The sequence below is a fragment of the Corythoichthys intestinalis genome, chromosome 2 (genome assembly GCF_030265065.1).
Source record: "Corythoichthys intestinalis isolate RoL2023-P3 chromosome 2, ASM3026506v1, whole genome shotgun sequence".
Classification (NCBI taxonomy): Eukaryota; Metazoa; Chordata; class Actinopteri; order Syngnathiformes; family Syngnathidae; genus Corythoichthys; species Corythoichthys intestinalis.
This window is the reverse complement of record NC_080396.1, coordinates 8,940,819-8,962,055: the sequence shown is the minus strand read 5'-3', so window position 1 is coordinate 8,962,055 and position 21,237 is coordinate 8,940,819. Positions and strand designations below refer to the sequence as shown.

The 21,237-nt window shown below is 39.3% G+C and overlaps 1 protein-coding gene across 2 annotated transcripts in view; it reads right to left on the bottom strand.

The window, feature by feature from the left end:
- Positions 1-21,237, bottom strand: part of LOC130912234 (beta-1,3-galactosyltransferase 1-like) — a 287,842-nt gene that overhangs the window by 161,591 nt on the left and 105,014 nt on the right. The window lies entirely within an intron of this gene.

The window sequence follows — 21,237 nt, the reverse complement described above, 5'->3', positions numbered from 1 at the left end:
TGAATAGTTGACAATAGAAATTTCCATGGTGAAACTCTTGATCATCGACACCTATCGACCTTTATAGAGTCTTTAATAAACTCAAAATGTAGGTTTTTGGCAAAGTACATGGGCGTCGCCAGACATATTTCACTGGGACACATGCTCCAGTATGGATCTGTAGTGCCCCGGTATAAATTCAACAAATAAATAAATAAAGTTTTAAAGTGCCTATGACAGCAAAGAACACGTTTATTTCATGTTTCACACATTATTTTAAGCTCCTGAATGAAGTGGATTGCTTGGATGTGTGTGGAAGCGATCAATTTATACAGTGAGGCAAATAAGTATTTAGTCAACCACTTATCGTTCAAGTTCTCCCACTTGAAAATATTAGAGAGGCCTGTAATTGTCAACATGGTTAAACCTCAACCATGAGAGACAGAATGTGGAAAAAAAAAACAGAAAATCACATTGTTTGATTTTTAAATAATTTATTTGCAAATCATGGTGCAAAATAAGTATTTGGTCAATACCAAAAGTTCATCTCAATACTTTGTTATGTACCCTTTGTTGGCAATAACGGAGGCCAAACATTTTCTGTAACTCTTCACAAGCTTTTCACACACTGTAGTGATGTTTTGGGGCTGTCGTTGGGCAACATGGACTTTCAACTCCCTCAGATTTTCTATGGGGTTGAGACCTGGAGACTGGCTAGGCCATTCCAGGACCTTGAAATTCTTCTTACGAAGCCACTCCTGTGTTGCCCTGGCTGTGTGTTTGGGATCATTGTCATGCTGAAAGACTCTCATCTTCAATGCCCTTGCTGATGGAAGGAGATTTTCACCCAAAATCTCTCGATACATGGCCTCATGCATTATTTCCTTTATACAGATCAGTCGTCCTGGTCCCTTTGCAGAAAAACAGCCCCAAAGCATGATGTTTCCACCCCCATGCTTCACAGTGGGTATGGTGCAATGGCGTACCGCACGCAGGCTATTTTTAGACCGTGACGTCGCATCGTAAAGCGGAAGTAAAGCCGAAGTGGGACATTATAGACCCACCCTCGCATTGACACAACGTAATTTGTGCTACTATTCTCCGGTAATCTTTCAAAAACGAACATGCCGATCACGCATGGCTTTTTTTGGAACTTGTAGAAACGACTCTAGACATTACGACACATGAAGGATGTTTTCTTCATACGTTTCTGGAAACCAAAAACTCAGGAGGAAAAAATGTGAAGACCGAATTAGCTTGCGCGGGTCGGGTTGTTGGGTTGGCATGGTCTTTCAAAGGACAAAGAGGTAAGCCATTTTTATATTTTAACTTATTTTTTTTGCGTAACCTTGTGCCGTACTGCTTCTGTCTGACAATGAATTACCTGAATAGAATTACAATGGTATCTGACTGCCACTGTTACCGTTTCTGTTATATATATAAAAAACAACTTTAGTAAGGGGGAAGTGTAAATAAATTATAGAATTAAGATGTGTTATCAATGAAAAAATTAAAAGTGTTCGTTGGCTGTCACTGAGTAGCATTTGCGATCGCTACACAAAGCTAACTAAATTACCCCCAAGAACGGTAAGAGACGTAGGACAACCAGAGGATATATAAGAAAGACAGGGCTGATGGTAAAGGATAGCTTGTTGAAACAGGAGAATGTCATTATCAGTCGCGTCGATAAAAAAGCTAAAGCTATGCTTAGGTCGGCTTGTTTTTTTCGTCTTTTTCAGCCTTCGACACTCAAGCCATCTCTTTAACTGAACATTTTTATGTTCTTCCACGTCTTTGCCAGTGAATTTGGCACCAGGTACATCATTTTCGGAGAGAATTGGTAGGTTTAGCTCTGTAAACATCTCCCTTGTACACGATTTCCTATTAGGGACAAATGGTGGCTTGTCCCTACTTAGCAACAGTAGCTAATGTCATGAATATTAATGAGCGGAAGTGACGTGTTGCTTGCGGTACGCCATTCAGTATTCTTTTTCCTCCAAACAGGAGAACCTGTGTTTCTACCAAAAAGTTCTATTTTGGTTTCATCTGACCATAACACATTCTCCCAGTCCTCTTCTGGATCATCCAAATGCTCTCGGTAAATTGGGAGACGGTAATGTAAATGTAGTGTGTTGAAGGTATGTTTAAAAAAAAACTCGGAAGTCTGGATCTGAATTTTTCCATGTTGGTCGATCTGATACCGATGCACATTTTTTTGCCCATATCGGCGTCCCATCCGATCCAAATATCGGATCGGGACATCTCTAGTTATATGTATAACTGCCAAAAGCAGTTTTCTTTGCATTTCTGTGGATTAAGAAGCCCCATCCACCCCAATTCTGGCTCCGTGGCGTCCTTTTTGTCAGGGAGTTTTGGCAAGAAATTCTAGTCACTTTCACCTCCTGGTAAGAAGGGAATTTTTGTGTGTGTTTTACCAGCTGGAAGTCATCAGTATGCTGCTGGCACTGTCGTCTATGGCAACAAACAGACAAAGAAGGACGGTATCTATTGATGTATGCTCTTTCATGAGAACTTATCATTCAAGACCTACTTACGCCTTGAAAAGGTCAAATTTAATTCTCTCATATCACATTGAGTTTTTCACTCTATTAAAATTCCTGCAACGCAAAGGCTATATTTTAACTAACTTTCAACCGCGAGAAGACATCAGACTCTGAAAGCCTAATTAAAATATTCAGCATAAATCTTTCAATAACTTCATCTCTTCTCAGGTGAGCCTTAGTGAGTCATCACTTCGTTATTGATGTGAGTGATTTGTGAGTTGATATGTGACTCGGGGAAAACGCGTAATCGGTAATTGAATAGAATCATCACCCTCTGAATGGTAATCTAATGGAATTGTTAGGTGGCGAGAGAATTTATTATTTCTCCCAACAGGACTATTTTCTCAGAGATGAGTTAATGGATTCTTAGGTGCATCATGATAAAGATCAATGGCATCATCACAGTGATTGTGGCTCTGAGTAAGGTCACTATTTCATGTCAGCGCGTATGAGACAGAAAGAGAGAGACGGGCGTATTTTCCCATTAAATTTCCATAGGACGTTAAAAAGGGGAATCTTGAAAACAGGTCTGACATTGACATGACATCTGGTGCTAGCTAGTTTACCACTGTATTGGGCGACCAATAGGGTTGCCAAACGTAAAGCCTAATTTATGCTTTTGCGTTGCGGTGACGTAGACCCTACGTCAGGGGTCCCCAAACTTTTTCCAGTGAGGGCCACATAACTCTTCCCTTCTCTGATGAGGGGCCAGGGTCAGTTTGTAACAGAAAAAGTGTGACGATTGCAGAAGTGCCTCAATGTAAAAATGTATTGTTTTTCAGAAAGCCATAATAAAATAACCCTTTCTGGATTCTTCACGGAACAAAAGTAAATAAAATAAAAATAATATAATTAGGGCTGTCTAAATTATCGCGTTAACGGGTGGTAATTATTTTTTGTTAATTAATCACGTTAAAATATTTGACGCAATTAACGCACATGCCCCGCTCAAACAGATTAAAATGACAGCACAGTGCAAAGTCCACTTGTTCCTTGTGTTTTTGGGAGTTTTGTCACCCTCTGCTGGCGCTTGGGTGCGACTGATTTTATGGGCGTCAGCACCCATGAGCATTGTGTAATTATTGACATCAACAATGGAGGGCTACAAGTTTATTTTTTGATTGAAAATTTTACAAATTTTATGAAAACGAAAACATTAAGAGGGGTTTTAATATAACATTTCTATAACTTGTACTAACATTTATTGAGTCTGTCTATCCATGGATCGCTTTAACAGAATGTTAATACCATCTTGTTGATTTATTGTTATAATAAACAAATACAGTACTTATGTACCGTATGTTGAATGTATATATCCATCTTGTGTCTTATCTTTCCATTCCAACAAAAATTTACAGAAAAATATGGCATATTTTATAGATGGTTTGAATTGCGATTAATTAGGATTAATTAATTTTTAAGCTGTAATTAACTCAATTAAAAATTTTAATCATTTGATAGCCCTAAATATAGTATAATATAATATAACATAATATAACAATAATGTAATAATATAATATAATATAATATAATATATAATATAATACAACATACTTTAATAATAACACTATTAATTAAATGGATAATAACCAAATAACCCTCTCTGGGTTCTTCACAGAGAAAGCCAGGAAATAAATAACACAAGTAAAAAATTAAAAGTTGTTCAGGGGGCCGGACCAAATGTGGAGGCGGGCCGTAGTTTGGGGACCCCTGCCCTACGTCGTCAACGAGTATTCGAAGTTCTACTTCAAGGGAACGCGTTGCTCTGTCATTCACCCCCAAGCCACTAGAGGGGTGTTGCGATGTGTTTGTGTGGTTTTTGGGACTCTTGTCGAGTTCCTTGAGTTTTCTCCCCATTAAACAACAATGGCAACGAAGATGGAAGGCTTGAATGTGGATCTTTAGCTCATCAACATTTAACAACAAATGTTGATCATACAAATGTTGAGGCAGAGGCGATGCAGAAGACGGTTGCGGAGGTGGTCTGTCCGACTGTTGATGCCGCACAGAGACTGGCGGTCACATTACGGATTCTAGCATAGGGTAGAAGCCAGCAACCTGTGGCGGCCAGCTACAAACTGGCTTGGAGCAATGTCTCCAGCGTTTTGTCCGATTTATTTGCCGTGTCCTACAACCAGCCAGTGGGAAGCCATAGCAGAAGCCCATGGAAGTCATACAGAGTATTAAATTTAGATCTCACAGCAGTACTACTTAATCCGCTTATGCTATGTAATAGTGGTGTCAACAATAATCGATGCGGCGATACATCCCGATGCAGGGCATGGACGATTCGATACAATGCGGGCAACAAGCCGAATCGATTCAGCGCATTTTAAAATATATAAGTACGTTCAAAAATCTTCCCTGCGCAATTCCGGTGATGCAACGGATTTGGTTTCCCCATTTGTATTATTTTTCTCATGTTTCATTTTTTTAAACACCGCATAACTCTAGTCAAGTTTTCCACCAACCTTGTAGAAGCCAAAATGTCTCCAGATGTCTGCTTTCAATGTCTTAGGTGCATCAATAGTCTTTCTCGCTCCCTCTTTCTCCGCTTCAGCCATTGTTATGTTATGCCCTATCTCTTAGAGGTTAGATCTTGTGCCCGAACCCGATTAACATTTTGGGCCGGTTATAGTTATAAGTTATTAAAAAAAAAAAAAAAAAAAAAGTGATAAAACTGAGAGCAGGCTCTATGTATTGTGCATTTGCTTGTGCACGCACATGAAAGCCGTGGCCCGCATGTTTTTTTTTTTTATATTAAACTTTCCCAGTGTTATTTCGTTGTGTAAATGCTTTTATAATGATCATAAAAATATGTAAACTATTTAAACATTAAGAAAACTCGCGTTTTTTTCTGCCAACAGAGAATTCGTTATGAAAGACACTTTTATTTATGCACAAAAAGGCAACGTAAATGTGATCCTTTTGAATTTTCTCCTCAGTGTGTCTGCAAAACCGCATGTTTTTTTTGTTTTGTTTTTTTTTTAATATGAAACTTTCCCGGCGTTATTTGGTTGTGTAAATGCTTTTATAATTATCATAAAAATATGTAGACTATTGAAAACTTGTGGGGTTTTTTTTCCTGCCAACTGAGAATTCGTTACGAAAGACACTTTTATTTATGCACACAATGGCAACAGAAATGTGATCTTTTTTAATCTTCTCCTGTGTGTGTCTGCAAAACCCAAGTTTTTTTTTTTTTTTTTAATTAAAACATTCCCAGCCTTATTTCGTTGTGTAAAGGTTTTATAATGATCATAAAAATATGTATATGACTATTGAAACATTAAGAAAACTTTTTTCTTTTTGTTTGTTTGTGTTTTGTTTTTTCTTCCAACTCGAAGAAATGAAAATAAATTGCTGCTGCTGCGTTTTTTTGTCGCATCACTCCAAAAAAAAGTGGGAAAAAAATCGGGTTTCACGGGCTGGGCCTCCAAATCTAGTTAATTGATCGGGCTCGGGCCGGGTCGGGCTTCAATACCAGTGGGCCGTGTCGGGTCGGGCTGGATTTTTTAGGCCCAATCTAACCTCTACTGCACATATATAGTGGGCTAGGCCTCGTTTTTACTTTTGCTCTACATTGCAATTTAGTTGATGTTTTGTTTGCAACTGAACTGATCCCTGGATTGATATTGCGATAAAGATGCTGCTGCACTACAATATTTTCTTTGTCGTTTTCTTTAATATTTACTTGAATATTTTTATTGATGGGTCGTTGTGACTAAAATACAGTGACTGCTATTACTGATTTTGCACAGGAGTTCAGATGTTGCACTGTGTGAAAGGCTGCTACTGTGTGTAAAAAAAAAAGAGAAAGCCCTGGTCTCATTCAAAGCACCAATTAAATGCTGTGATCAGTTTTTTTTTTTTGTTTTGTTTTTTTTCAAATATATATATCTGAAAGTATTTTCATTTGATTTCAACCAGGAGTGACACAAGAGCCAATAAAAAGTTGTTTAATGTATGACCGCTTGTGTTGCCTCATGATTCACAAAAAATATGCTTTGGTTTAGAATTTTAATCCATCCCAGGCTTTAATGCATCGCGATGCATTGCCGAATCGAACCGAATCGAATCGTGACCCTCTGAATCGAATCATGGCCCTCCGAATCGTAATCGAATCGAATCATGAGGGCAGTGCCGATGCACACCTCTACTATGTAACATATTTTTGTATTTGAAGAACATTGTTTGTTCAATTTTCATACTACTTTCTGTAGGCGACAAAACTTTTGTCTTGCCAAAATTGGACCTTTATGTCTTCATTAAATGATGAATCTTTTTTCAGTGAAACAAATATATTTTTGTTAGGGCTGTCAAAATTATCGCGTTAACGTGCGGTAATTAATTTTTTAAATTAATCACGTTAAAATATTTGACGCAATTAACGCACATGTCCCGCTAAGACAGTATTCTGCCTTTTGGTAAGTTTTACAGCAAGGCTTTTTGTGCTGTCCAACAGCGAACTCTTGTGGTCGCTTTGCGACATGGTTTATTTTTTTCTTGCCAGTTCAATATGGCTGCATGACGTCTCGGGTTGACGCCTAAGTTGTAATGTTGTGCTTATATGATCCTTGGACAAGATTTGTCCGTAAGTATGGTTGTTGTACAGAATGTACATATTATGTTAGTAAGCGAAATGTTATATTTTTTGCATGAGACGCTTTTTGTTTATGTTTAGTGAACCTGTATAGCGTGCTAAGCTAACGTTGTTGCTAATGCAATGCTTGTGTACTTTTTTTTTGTATTTTTACGACGGTCTAAAGAGGACAATGGTTTGAGGCCATTTTATTAATAAATCAGATGAAAAAGGAAGAAGTCTGATTATTAAGGCGTCGTTCACTAGCTGTCTAGCTTTGGAAAAAGTAGACGCTTCGGAGTGAGGACAGCATAGACATATTTAAATGACAATAGAGTGAAATGCCCACTACAGTCCTTATGTACTGTATGTTGAATGTATATATCCATCTTGTGTCTTTATCTTTCGATTCCAACAATTTCTTTTACAGAATATATATATAATTTACAGAAAAATATGGCATATTTTATAGATGGTTTGAATTGCGATTAATTACGATTAATTAATTTTTAAGCTGTAATTAACTTGATTAAGTATTTTAATCGTTTGACAGCCCTAGTTTTAATATAAAATTTCTAAAACTTGTAGTTCTTAAAAGAAAAATGTTATTACAAGTCTTTCTATCCATGGATCACTTTAACAGAATGTTAATAATGTTAATGCCATCTTGTTGATTTATTGTTATAATAAACAAATACAGTCCTTATGTACCGTATGTTGAATGTATATATCCATCTTGTGTCTTATCTTTCCATTCCAACAATAATTTACAGAAAAATAGGGCATATTTTATAGATGGTTTGAATTGCGATTAATTGCGTTTAATTACGATTAATTAATTTTTAAGCTGTAATTAACTCGATTAAAAATGTTAATCATTCAACATCATTTGGGAGGGTCTTAGCTTTCATATGAGCCATTTCTGAAACCAATTGAATGAATAAAAGTCAGGTTATTAGCAATTGCTTCTACAAAATGGATAAGTGACAAGACTTTTTTTCAGGGACTGTGGAGGTAACACTGTATTTAAAAAGAATCGCAAGGCGGCTAGATCTAATCATCCAGCATCAGTAACCTCCGACCTCACAAATGCTCTACTGAATGACCACACAAACATTTCCCATCGTGGCTTTTCTATTTTTCTTCCCTTCTCACTTTCCTTGTCACAGACCTTTTGGTCTATACAAAGTAGTCGAGATGGACTCTGGCAGCGATCATGTTAAGAAACGTGAGGAAACAACAACTTCAAGTCAGACTAGAGCCCTGTGACTATCCTGCTAATAGGCAGAGAGCAGTACCCTCTGGGTAATTGGAAAGACCTTCCTGCCCTCCAGCTTGAGTGGCATGTCTCAGGCCCGTTGAGTCGGTAACCTGATCGGAACTCAGATACGTACATCAAGCTGTCGGCTCAAATCCAGAGTAATCACACAGTTCCATTAACAAGCAACTCACACATCAGAGTGCGTTCTCAGAGAGGCGGCGCGTCCATGCATGCAAGAGCGCTCTTGCTCGTGAGCCCACACACAGACGGTCTAAGGAGGCAGCTGATGAGCAGTCACCTGGTAAATTAGCTTATTTGACAGATGCAGAGACATACTCATTGGTATATTAAAAACAAGCTCCGATAGTATTGCAACTTCTCTGCCTTCAGACCTCAGACACTTGCCTTGTTGTGAAATCATGCATATCTGTCCAACCTATGAAACGCATATCTCATTGATGCTGAAAAAACAATTGACAGAATGCTAATTACCCATAATATAAATTATCAATTGCTATTCCAGTGTCGTAAAAATCTACACCAGGGGTATCTAATAGGGATGGGACATTACGAAATGATGCCCCTCGATATGCCAGGGTTACGATAGAATACGTCACAATACGATATGAAAAATGCTTAAAAATATATATATTGCGGAAAACACTCAGGTCATTTGAAGTTCTGCTCTGAGACCCCCAATTTGGCCAAATTTCAAAATTGTCCAATATGCATGTGTGATACATCATTGGAAAGCTTAAAGTCTCAATTTTCTGGGGGAAGAACATTTTTGAACAGGAGGGCATGTAAAAAAAATAAAATTAAATTAAACAGCAAAACCCGAACTGGAGATGAGAACACGAGAGCAGAATTAAAGACGCCAACATTTTAACGAGACATTATCGCAGACTTACCTTGTTTCAAACCAAAAACTCAGTGTAGCATGTATCACTGAGTGTCATGACACAGATGTGAATGGCCAGAGCCGGATTTTTGGGGGATTTTATGGGTGAAACATGGTAATATAACAAGGGTCGCGATGCAGAAATCGCAGACATCAAGCAGTGGTCGAGATTTTCATATACAGTTGTGGTCAACAGTTGACATACACTTGTGAAGAACATAATGTCATGGCTCTCTTGAGTTTCCAGTTATCTCTACAACTCTGATTTTTCTCTGATAGAGTGACTGGAACAGATACTTTTTTCTCACAAAAAACATTCATGAAGTTTGGTTCTTTTATGACTTTATTATGGGTGGACAGAAAAAAGTGATCAAATCTGCTGGGTCAAAAATATACATACAGCAGCGCTAATATTTGGTAACATCTCCCTTGGCCAACATGTCAATTAGGCGCTTTTGGTAGCCATCCACAAGCTTCTGGCAAGCTTCTGGTTGAATCTTTGACCACTCCTTTTGACAGAATTGGTGCAGTTCAGTTAAATTTGATGGCTTTCTGACATGGACTTGTTTCTTCAGCATTGTCCACAAGTTCTCAATGGGGTTTAAGTCAGGACTTTGGGAAGGCCATTCGAAAACCTTAATTCTAGCCTGATTTAGCCATTCCATTACCACTTTTGATGTGTGTTTGGGGTTATTGTCCTGTTGGAACACCTAACTGCGCCCAAGACCCAATCTTCGGGCTGATGACGTTAGGTTATCTTGAAGAATTTGAAGGTAATCCTCCTTCTTCATTATCCCATTTACTCTCTGTAAAGCACCAGTTCCATTGGCAGCAAAACAGCCCCACAGCATAATACGACCACCACCGTACTTGACGGTAGGCATGGTGTATTTGGGGTTAAAGGCCTAACCTATTCTCCTCCAAACATATTGCTGGGCATTGTGGCCAAACAGCTCGATTTTTGTTTCGTCTGACCACAGAACTTTCCTCCAGAAGGTCTTATCTTTGTCCATGTGATCAGCAGCAAACTTCAGTCGAGCCTTAAGGTGCCGCTTTTGGAGCAAGGGCTTCCTTCTTGCACGGCAGCCTCTCAGTCCATGGAGATGCAAAACACGCTTGACTGTGGACACTGACACCTGTGTTCCAGCAGCTTCTAATTCTTGGCAGATCTGCTTTTTGGTGATTCTCGGTTGAATCTTCACCCTCCTGACCAATTTTCTCTCAGCAGCAGGGGATAGCTTGCGTTTTCTTCCTGATCGTGGAAGTGAAAAAACAATGCCATGCACTTTATACTTACAAACAATTGTTTGCACTGTTGCTCTTAGGACCTGTAGTTGCTTTGAAATGGTTCCGAGTGACTTTCCTGACTTGTTCAAGTCAATGATTCGCTTTTTCAGATCCATGTATATTTTTGACCCAGCAGATTTGATCACTTTTTCTGCTAACTCATAATAAAGTCATAAAAGAACCAAACTTCATGAATATTTTTTGTGACAAAGAAGTATCTGTTCCAATCACTATTGGAAAAAATCAGAGTTGTAGAAATAACTGGAAACTCAAGAGAGCCATGACATTATGTTCTTCACAAGTGTATGTAAACTTTTGACCACGACTGTATTTACCCTTGCAAAAATTTTTATTTCAATTTTTCTTTGAATTGATTATTTACCATCAAAATATTGGGGGAAATGCGACAGTGACAAAAAAAATACAATTAAGTGATAGTTACGAGATAGATATCCGTAATTTTTTTTTTACAGACGCCAATTTTTTCATTGTGAAATAATTTGTTTAAAAGTTTAAAATATGTGAGTGAATAATTTTTTAAAGTCGTTTTTTTTTTAAAACTAAATATTAGACATCAATTAATGATTCAAAGCTAAAAATGTCAGACATTTCGAGTAATAAATACGATTACTTACATTCTTTTTATGGCTAGGTTGAAACAAAAGTGGTTGCGCGACGTCTGTAAACGGGGGTTTCCAGGGTAAAACGGACAAATAAAAAATAGTTTGGGGACTTAATGCGCCATGAATCTGCTATGGCAGCAAATAGACATTGTTCTATCAAACACAACAGTTCTTTTGGCTTAAAATACAGCAGTTTATATTTAAGAGGGGTACAAGAGCAGAAACTGCTTTTTCAGTCTTGTCTGTGTTTTCCGCCATATATATGGAATTAAACCCTATTTTTTGTTTCATTTGCACATGCAAATGGAGTACAGACGACAGTAGAAAAGCGGTCGCCTCTCATCTCCCATTTTATGGATTTCGGGCTATGAAAGAATGTTATTGAGAGCTAGTGAAATACTTTCCAAAAAAAAAAAAAAAAAAAGAAAAAAGAAGCTTTTTAAGCCAATCATTGTAGGATTATTTTTTATGGCGTTTTTTTTTTTTTTTTTTTGGCGCACCACACAGCCAAAACCGTTTGACCAAGTGTCAGTGTTCGAAGATCAAAATGACTGGAATTTCCACGCAATGCAGGTAATTTATTGAAAGACCCCCCCAATAATTTTTTTCGTTCACCCAAAAAAAAAATAAAATAAAAAAAAAATAAAAAAAAAAAATGAATCTAGTCCAATATTTTTTGACCAAAACGCATAATCTACATATCCCAAATTCTAGGACAGTAATGGGCATAAAAATTGTATAAAGAAGTTGCCAAAAATTACGGTTCCCCCAAAATCCGCCCCAAACATTCCCATTCATTTCTAATGGGATGCCATTGACAGCCATGTACGTCCAAATTTCCAATTAATTTTAAATGGCAGGAAAACATAGGTCCATGTGATTCCACCATCTACCATGACAGCCCTTTGACATTAAACTGGCGCCCAAGTAAGTTGATGCCATTGACAGCCATGCATGTCCATGCCATTGATGGCCGTGTACGTCCAAATTTACCATTCATTTTTAATTGCAGATAAGCCCGTGTGGTTGTGATTTTTCACCAAAACCTTACCATTACAGCCCATAGACATCCAACTGGCGCTTATGTAAGTTGATGCCATTGACAGCAATGCAACAGGAAGTGTCCCCAAAAAGTCCCCAAATTAACAGGAAGCAACCTGATATCACCAGTAAGTCTCCCCGAAATGTCTCTAAATGAACAGGATGTAACCCGATATCTATAGAAAGTGACCCCAAAACGTCCCATAATCAACAGGTAGTAACTCCAAAACGTCCCAAAATCAGCTGGGTGGGTCTGAATGTAGATCTGTACCTAACTAGTCATAGACACTGATATTGATGGGTCAGATTCGACCTTCACTGCGCCATCCCTTCAAGGATCCAGGATTTTCTTAGGAGTGATTTGTTCAAGGATTCAAGGTAATCATTATATTTTTTGTTTTTCCACATGAATTTTCAATGTAAAAAGCTCTTTGTTGTAAGGCTGCCGCCACATTGTCTAACAGACTAGCATTATTCTTCAACATATTGAAGAATATATATACGTAAAATAGATGCTAACTGCACGTTTTTTTTTTTTTTTTTTTGCTTTTAACCGAATTTACGTCCATATCTATAAAGAATTCAGGGATTTAAGCATTTACTCACAAGAAAAGCTCTGGTTACCAAAGGCCACTTAGACCAACAGACTAGCATCGTACTTCGACATATTTACGTAAAATAAACGCTAACTGAACATTTTTTTGTTTTTGTTTTGTTTTTTGCTTTTAACCAAGAATCGAGACTGTCTTACGTCCATATCTATTAAGAATTCAGGGATTTAAGCATTTATTCACAAGAATTTTCACCGGAAAAGGCCTGTCTACGGATGGTGGCCGCCACATTGGCTGACAGACTAGCATCGTACTTCTACATATTTACATGAAATAAATGCTAACTGCACGTTTTGTTATTTTTTTTTTTGCTTTTAACCAAGAATCAAGACTGTCTTACGTCCATATCTATAAAGAATTCAGGGATTTAAGCATTTATTCACAAGAATTTTCACCGGAAATGCTCTATTTACATACGGCGGCCGCCACATTGACGGGCAGACTAGCGTGGTGCTTCGACATATTTACGTAAAATAAATGCTAACTGCACGTTTTTTTGCTCAAATCAATTTAAAAGAATTTTCAACGAAAAAAGCTCTTTGTCTGTGATGCCACTCGGTCAGCTTTGACAGCCACGCCTTTGCATGCAGCATTGCAGGCCCTCTATTAATCGGCCCCGCACCCCGTGTCCCGTCAATATCATTATGAAGTTCATGCATTAGTTTTTATTAAGTGAGGTGATGATCGTTAACTCATTTTTATTTTCCATTAGGGTAGAAGCAACACTATTTGAAAGAATGGAATTTTAAAACAAAATTAATACATTTGTGAGACACTCAACGACTAATTAGGGCATTATTAGAGATAGGCCACCATTTCGCGAAAGGTCACAGCAGATATGTGCAAACTGCAAAACATCATTATCCAGCAAATAATTTAGTGTTATGGACCTTATTAACAGGCGACACCGAACAGTTCATCCAGAAACTTTTCTTTGTAAGTGAACCCGAAATCCCTCAATTTCAACAGTAACTGACCCCATATGAAAAGATAGTGAACTTAAAATTCCGAAAAATCAACAGAAGGGGCCCCAATATCCACAGGAAGTCCGGGATGCCTGAAAATCAACAGAAAGTGACCATATAGACCAGTACTTCTCAAATAGTGGGGCGCGCCCCCCTGGGGGGCGCAGAGCGATGCCGGGGGGGCGCATGTGACCTCGGGGAACATGTTTTTTTTTTTGTTTGTTTTTTGCCGTACTGGAATAAAGTGTACTTGCACATCCACTCAGTAGGTGGTAGTGGCGCTCTCATTTTCAGAGTGCGCGCAGTATTTTTGAACTAAGGAAGAGCACTCAGCACACACAGACAACAGACATGAAGAGCAGTGTGCCACCGCCGTTTTCGAAAGCCGTTTTCCGACCGGACTCACTCACGCAGTGACCCACTGTCTTGTCCGGTTCTCACGTCGCCGCCCGAGAAGTGCCATTTTCGGCTTGGGATCATCACGACGACCGCCCTCACCTACGGTTCTACCTCGGCCGCCATGAATGCGCTTTTTTCGTGCCGTTTGCCTTTTAGCTTTGACTTTTAATACAGTGGGTGATGATGAAAGACCACTGTTTACTGTGTCTAAAAATAATTATAGCAGACAGCCAGAAGCCAAATCAATTAAGACGCCACTTAATGACATTAGACCCCAATCTCATTGTTAAGCCGCTTGATTTTTTCAGTGAAAACGTGCCGAATATTGCCAACAATCGTCCTGCTTTGTCAGTGTTATATCAGTAAACCAGTGAGCATTGTTAGCATGCTAATTGCAAAATAACTCCACACCATTGCAAAGGAGGTAAATACTGTGAGCAGCAAAAATAAAAACTCTCCTGTCCAAGGACATTTTTTTTTCTCTTTTATTCAGATTTGCTTTTTCGGTCAAATTTTTTGGCACATTGTCCTCATGAGTGAATGTTTCTAATCAATTTTAATTTGTTATTATTTACTGATTTTATTACATTTTATTTTTCTGTATCAAATGGTCAAAAATGTACCTTGAGTGTATTTTTTAGGTTGGATGTGAATTTTTTTTTTAAAATTCAGGATAATTGATGCACGTCAAGTCTTCTCTGTTACAAACAAAACAATGTTAATAAAGTTATACTTTATTATAAGTTGATCTATGTTACTTTTTTTCTTTATTAGAAAAAAAGGACACAATGTTAGGCAGATGCGTATTTATAAAAGTTATTTTATAGACAAATGATACTATTTACAGTGGTGGCAGAGAGTTTGGGGGGGCGCGAAACATTTTTCTTCTTCCTTGGGGGGGCGTGACAGAAAATAATTGAGAAGCACTGATATAGACCAACCATCACCGCAAAGCCACCATAGCAACAGGGAGTAACCCAATAGCATTTCTCCAGAAATACTACTTATATACTACTACTTCTAGTTAAATATAAGTAGTCCCCGGGTTACGAACGAAATCTGTTCTTACGCTAGTGAGGTAACCTGAATTTCCGAGTAAGTAGGAATTAACCCTTTAGCTCATTCACTCCTAGCCATTTTCACCGTTGCAATCCCCTTCGGTCCCGGCCGTTTTATTGGATTTTGGCTGATTTTGCAAGGCCGACAGAAAATTCTGTTCTATTGCTATATACAGTGGGGCAAATCAGCATTTAGTCAACCACTAATTGTGCAAGTTCTACCACTTGAAAATATTACAGAGGCCTGTAATTGTCAACATGGGAAACCTCAACCATGAGAGACAGAATATGAAAAAAAAACAACAGAAAATCACATTGTTTAATTTTTAAAGAATTTATTTCCAAATTAGAATGGAAAATAAGTATTTGGTCACCTACAAACTCGCAAGATTTCTGGCTGTCAAAGAGGTCTAACGAGGCTCCACTCGTTACCTGTATTAGTGGCACCTGTTTTAACTCATTATCTGTATAAAAGACACCTGTCCACAACCTAAGTCAGTCACACTCCAAACCCCTCTATGGCCAAGACCAAAGAGCTGTCGAAGGACACCAGAGACAAAATTGTAGACCTGCACCAGGCTGGGAAGACTGAATCTGAAATAGGTAAACGCTTGGTGTAAAGAAATCAACTGTGGGAGCAATTATTAGAAAATAGAAGACATACAAGATCTCCCTCGATCTGGGGCTCCATGCAAGATCTCACCCCGTGGCGTCAAAATGATAAGAACGGGGAGCAAAAATCCCAGAACCACACGGGGGAACTTAGTGAATGACCTACAGAGAGCTGGGACCACAGTAACAAAGGCTACTATCAGTAACAAAATGCGCCGCCAGGGACTCAAATCCTGCACTGCCAGACGTGTCCCCCTGCTGAAGAGAGTACACGTCCAGGCCCGTCTGCGGTTCGCAAGTGAGCATTTGGATGATCCAGAAGAGGACTGGGAGAATGTGTTATGGTCAGATGAAACCAAAATGGAACTTTTTGGTAGAAACACAGGTTCTCGTGTTTGGAGGAGAAAGAATACTCAATTGCACCATACCCACTGTGAAGCATGGGGGTGGAAACATCATGCTGTTTTTCTGCAAAGGGACCAGGTCGACTGATCTGTGTAAAGGAAAGAATGAATGGGGCCATGTATGGAGATATTTTGAGTGAAAATCTCCTTCCATCAGCAAGGGCATTGAAGATGAGACGTGGCTGGGTCTGTCAGCATGACAATGATCCCAAACACACAGCCAGGGCAACAAAGGAGTGGCTTTGTAAGAAGCATTTCAAGGTCCTGGAGTGGCCTAGCCAGTCTCCAGATCTCAACCCCATAGAAAATCTGTGGAGGGAGTTGAAAGTCCGTGTTGCCCAACGACCGCCCCAAAACATCACTGCTCTAGAGGAGATCTGCATGGAGGAATGGTCCAAAATACCAGCAACAGTGTGTTAAAAGTTTGTGAAGAGTTACAGAAAACGTTTGGCCTCCGTTATTGCCAACAAAGGGTACGTAACAAAGTATTGAGATGAACTTTTTGTATTGACCAAATACTTATTTTCTACCATGATTTGCAAATAAATTCTTTAAAAATCAAACAATGTAATTTTCTGGGTTTTTTTTCCCACATTCTGTCTCTGATGGTTGAGGTTTACCCGTGTTGACAATTACAGGCCTCTAATATTTTCAAGTGGGAGAACTTGCACAATTAGTGGTTGACTAAATACTTATTTGCCCCACTGTAAATGCTAACTGCACGTTTTTTTTTTTTTTGCTTTTAACCAAGAATAGAGACTGTCTTACGTCCATATCTATAAAGAATTCAGTGATTTAAGCATTTATTCACAAGAATTTTCATTGGAAAAGCACTGTTTACATATGGCGGCCGCCATATTGACGGGCAGACTTGCATCGTGCTTTACATATTTAGGTAAAATAAATGCTAACTGGACGTTTTTTTTCTTTTAACTAAGAATCGAGACTGTTTTACGTCCATTTCTATAAAGAATTCAGGGATTTAAGCATTTATTCAAAAGAATTTTCAACGAAAAAAGCTCTTTGTCTGTGATGCCACTCGGTCAGCTTTGACGGCCACGCCAACAAAGCATTGCAGGCCCCCTATTAATCGGCCCCGATTAATCAAATATCATTATGAAGTCCATGCATTAGTTTTTATTAAGTGAGGTGATGATAGTTAATACTCATTTTTATTTTCCATGAGGGTAGAAGCAACACTATTTGAAAGAATTGAATTTTAAAACAAAATTAATATATTTGTGAGACACTCAGCGACTATTGGCCAAGACCAAAGAGCGGTCGAAGGACACCAGAGACAAAATTGTAGACCTGCACCAAGCTGGGGAGACTGAATCTGCAATAGGTAAAACGTTTGGTGTAAAGAAATCAACTGTGGGAGCAATTATTAGAAAATGGAAGACATACAAAACCACTGATAATCTCCCTCGATCTGGGGCTCCATGCAAGATCTCACCCCGTGGCGTCAAAATGATAACAAGAACGGGGAGCAAAAATCCCAAAACATCACGGGGGGCCCTTGTGAATGACCTACAGAGAGCTGGGACCACAGTAACAAAGGATACTATCAGTAACACAATGCGCCACCAGGGACTCAAATCCTGCACTGCCAGACATGTGCCCCTGCTGAAGAAAGTACACGACTAGGCCCGTCTCCGGTTCGCTAGTGAGCATTTGGATGATCCAGAAGAGGACTGGGAGAATGTGTTATGTTCAGATGAAACCAAAATAGAACTTTTTGGTAGAAACACAGGTTCTCGTGTTTGGAGGAGAAAGAATACTCAATTGCATCCGAAGAACACCATACCCACTGTGAAGCATGGGGGTGGAAACTTCATGCTTTGGGGCTGTTTTTCTTCAAAGGGACCAGGACGACTGATCTGTGTAAAAGAAAGAACAAATGGGGCCATGTATCGAGAGATTTTGAGTGAAAATTTCCTTCCATCAGCAAGGGCATTGAAGATGAGACATGGCTGGGTCTTTCAGCATGACAATGATCCCAAACACACAGCCAGGGCAACAAAGGAGTGGCTTCGTAAGAAGCATTTCAAGGTCCTGGAGTGGCCTAGCCAGTCTCCAGATCTCAACCCCATAGAAAATCTGTGGAGGGAGTTGAAAGTCCTTGTTGCCATTTACAATTTATTTACACATGACTAACTGAGAGATGACGCTGTTGTGGCAGCGACGGCCGGGGTAAACTTTTCCCTCATCACCGCCTGTCTCATAAAGATGGATTTTTTTTAGTCTTTCCAGCACGGACTCAACGGCATCGTTCTCTGCACTGACGGTCCCGGTCGTTCTGCTCAGTCGTCCAGCGCCTGGCATCCCGGGCATCCTCCCGGTTGTTCTGCTTGGTCGTCCGCCGCCTGGCATCCTGGACGTCCATCGTTCCGTTGAATCAGCTTGGGGGTCTTACCAAATGCGCTACTGCCCTCCAGTGGCCAGTTTTATTGCTTTAAAATTGATTTTCAGCTTTCTGCTTTCGAGCTAAGTTGAATCAGAACCTAAAGATGTCTCTTGTTAAAAAAAAAGAAAATATGTCTTTGGGATACTGAAACTATTAAAAATAGAACGCATTTATAAGTTTTTGGGAGCAAATGAGTTAAGTACCCCTAAATACTCTCTAAATCTCAAAATATCCAAAAACACATATTACACGTCGTACTAATAAAATAAAGTAAAAAATAAGTGAAAAATGGCGGACGAGATACTGTTACACAACTAATATAGGAAGAAAAAATGACTGGGGACAAAACGGCGGACGAAGGCCAGCATTGTAAAGTCGAAATCACGTAAGTCGGGTATGTCGTAACCCGGGACTACCTGTGTATAAAAAAAATTGAAGTTGTTTCATAATGATCAAGGTCAAATGCCAATCTCTTCAAATTTGGCTTGGTCCTGAATTCATGATTTTTTATTTTATTACATGACCTGCATATTTGAGAAATGCCCTGTTTCTTCCCCTTCATAGCACTCTGAGCCAGCAGCTGCTCTCGAGACAAATAAATAGCTTGCTTCGCCTCAGTGACCTCCGAGCGCATACGTTCAAGTTTAATGAGTGAGACGCTCTCTAGGTATACTTCAGCAGTCAAGTGTCATCTGTATTGTTGTGTGATTATTTCTTTTGAATTCACAATTAATAAACATGATTAAATATTAATTTCAAAAGTAAGTCAAGTGGCGATTGTTGAGAATGTAGCTAAAATGGACTACCTTATGTGTTTTTAAATGCACATTCTGCTTATAGTGCCTGTGACAGCATAAAAAACCTCTTAAATAGCATTATTATGTGAATTAGAATCATATTTTGAGACGATTCGACTATATACAACAATTTGGAAAAGCGCAAATGACAGGAAATTAGTCTTTTAATCTGCCGTTTAACCCCGACTGTCATTATAGTGCTCTAGTACAGAGGTCCCCAACCTTTCTTGCACCTAGGGTAGGCATGTGCCGGTTACCGGTTTCAAGGTTTACCGTGGTATGAAAACGTCACGGTTTCAAAACCACTAAAATTTTCCATCATACCGTTGTACGGTATTCGCCATTTTACATGTCTCAAAAATGCAGCCAGAAGTGTCTTGGAGCGGCACCGCTCACCCCTCCCTCTCCTGTGTGTATCAGTGACGCCATTCTATTCTGCTAGACAGCCGGTGTTATGGCGAACCAAAAAAGCACTCCAAACCAAAGGTTTACTTTTCATAAATTCATGGAGGTCTCAAATCATGGTAACTGAAATTTACAAAAAGAATACTGTAACGTTGATAAAAGTCAACCGTTGAATCAGATTGCAATTCTTTATTTGTTGGAACTTCTTGAACAACACGACTGCTGTCTGCCGCAGCAAGCGCACCTATAGACCCTACCCACCTACGTCACAAAACCACGTGCTCGCTGTATGGTTCCGCCCACTTGTCCGTCATTTTGACTCTGTATTAGCATTGTTTTCAATTGATGGCGGAATTTAAAATGCATTTCATGGAAGACCCGGTACTTTCTGATGCCGCAAACTCACTGGATCTGTTGCATAAAAGGCGTTATGAGGAAAAGCTTCGTTCTATACAGTCGCCAGATCCATATTTGATGCCCAAATCGATGTTTTTCGACCCACTGTCTTCGCCCTGTCTGCCTGACATCTGCTACGCAGATATTTACAATTATCTTGTCCACACTAAATCAGCCTATTCTCACGAAAATATGAAAAACTTCAAGAGCTTGGAAGCATATAAATACTTCGTTGCTGGTTGGGTGAAGCAGGTCCTCGTCCACGAAAATTCGGCAGGAATCTATCTTGTGCTTGGAAAGGTGAGTTACGAAATTTTCAATTCAAAATCTTTTGTTCTTGCTAACATCCACAGTCAAGTCTAATGTATTTCATGTCATTTGTCAATGGAGTTAAGGCTTTTAATGTTTATATGGTTTAGCGATAGCACTCTCACTACATACATACGTGTATGTTGTCGGCGATTAGCCTAGCAATGATCTTAATTGTGGTTATTTGTCAGCCCCGTAGACGAGGCCAGTTTCTTTCACTTGGTACCAGCTAAATATTATTCAAAAAATAACGATGGTGGAAGAAAGGGAAGTCACAAACATCTTGAATTTGAAACTATGTCGTACTACGTCGTATGTTGTAGTGTTGTATCGGTCGCGAACGATTCGTTCTTTTTGAACGAATTGTTTGGGTGAACGAGACCGAACTAATCACCATCTGCACTGATTCGTTCTATGAAGTTGGTGCTTGTTCACTGCGTGGGAGGGCGTTGAGCAAGCGGCAGCGTCTTCTGACATCGCACACGACCAATCAGACGCCAGCCTCATCGCGGGCAGGGGAGGGACCGGAAACAGAATCAGGGCGTATGTCACTCACTTCCACGTGTGGCCAATGAGCAGCCAGCGTGCAGGCAGGGGGGCAAGACTGAGTTTTGTCACTTCCCGTTCAGTGACTCG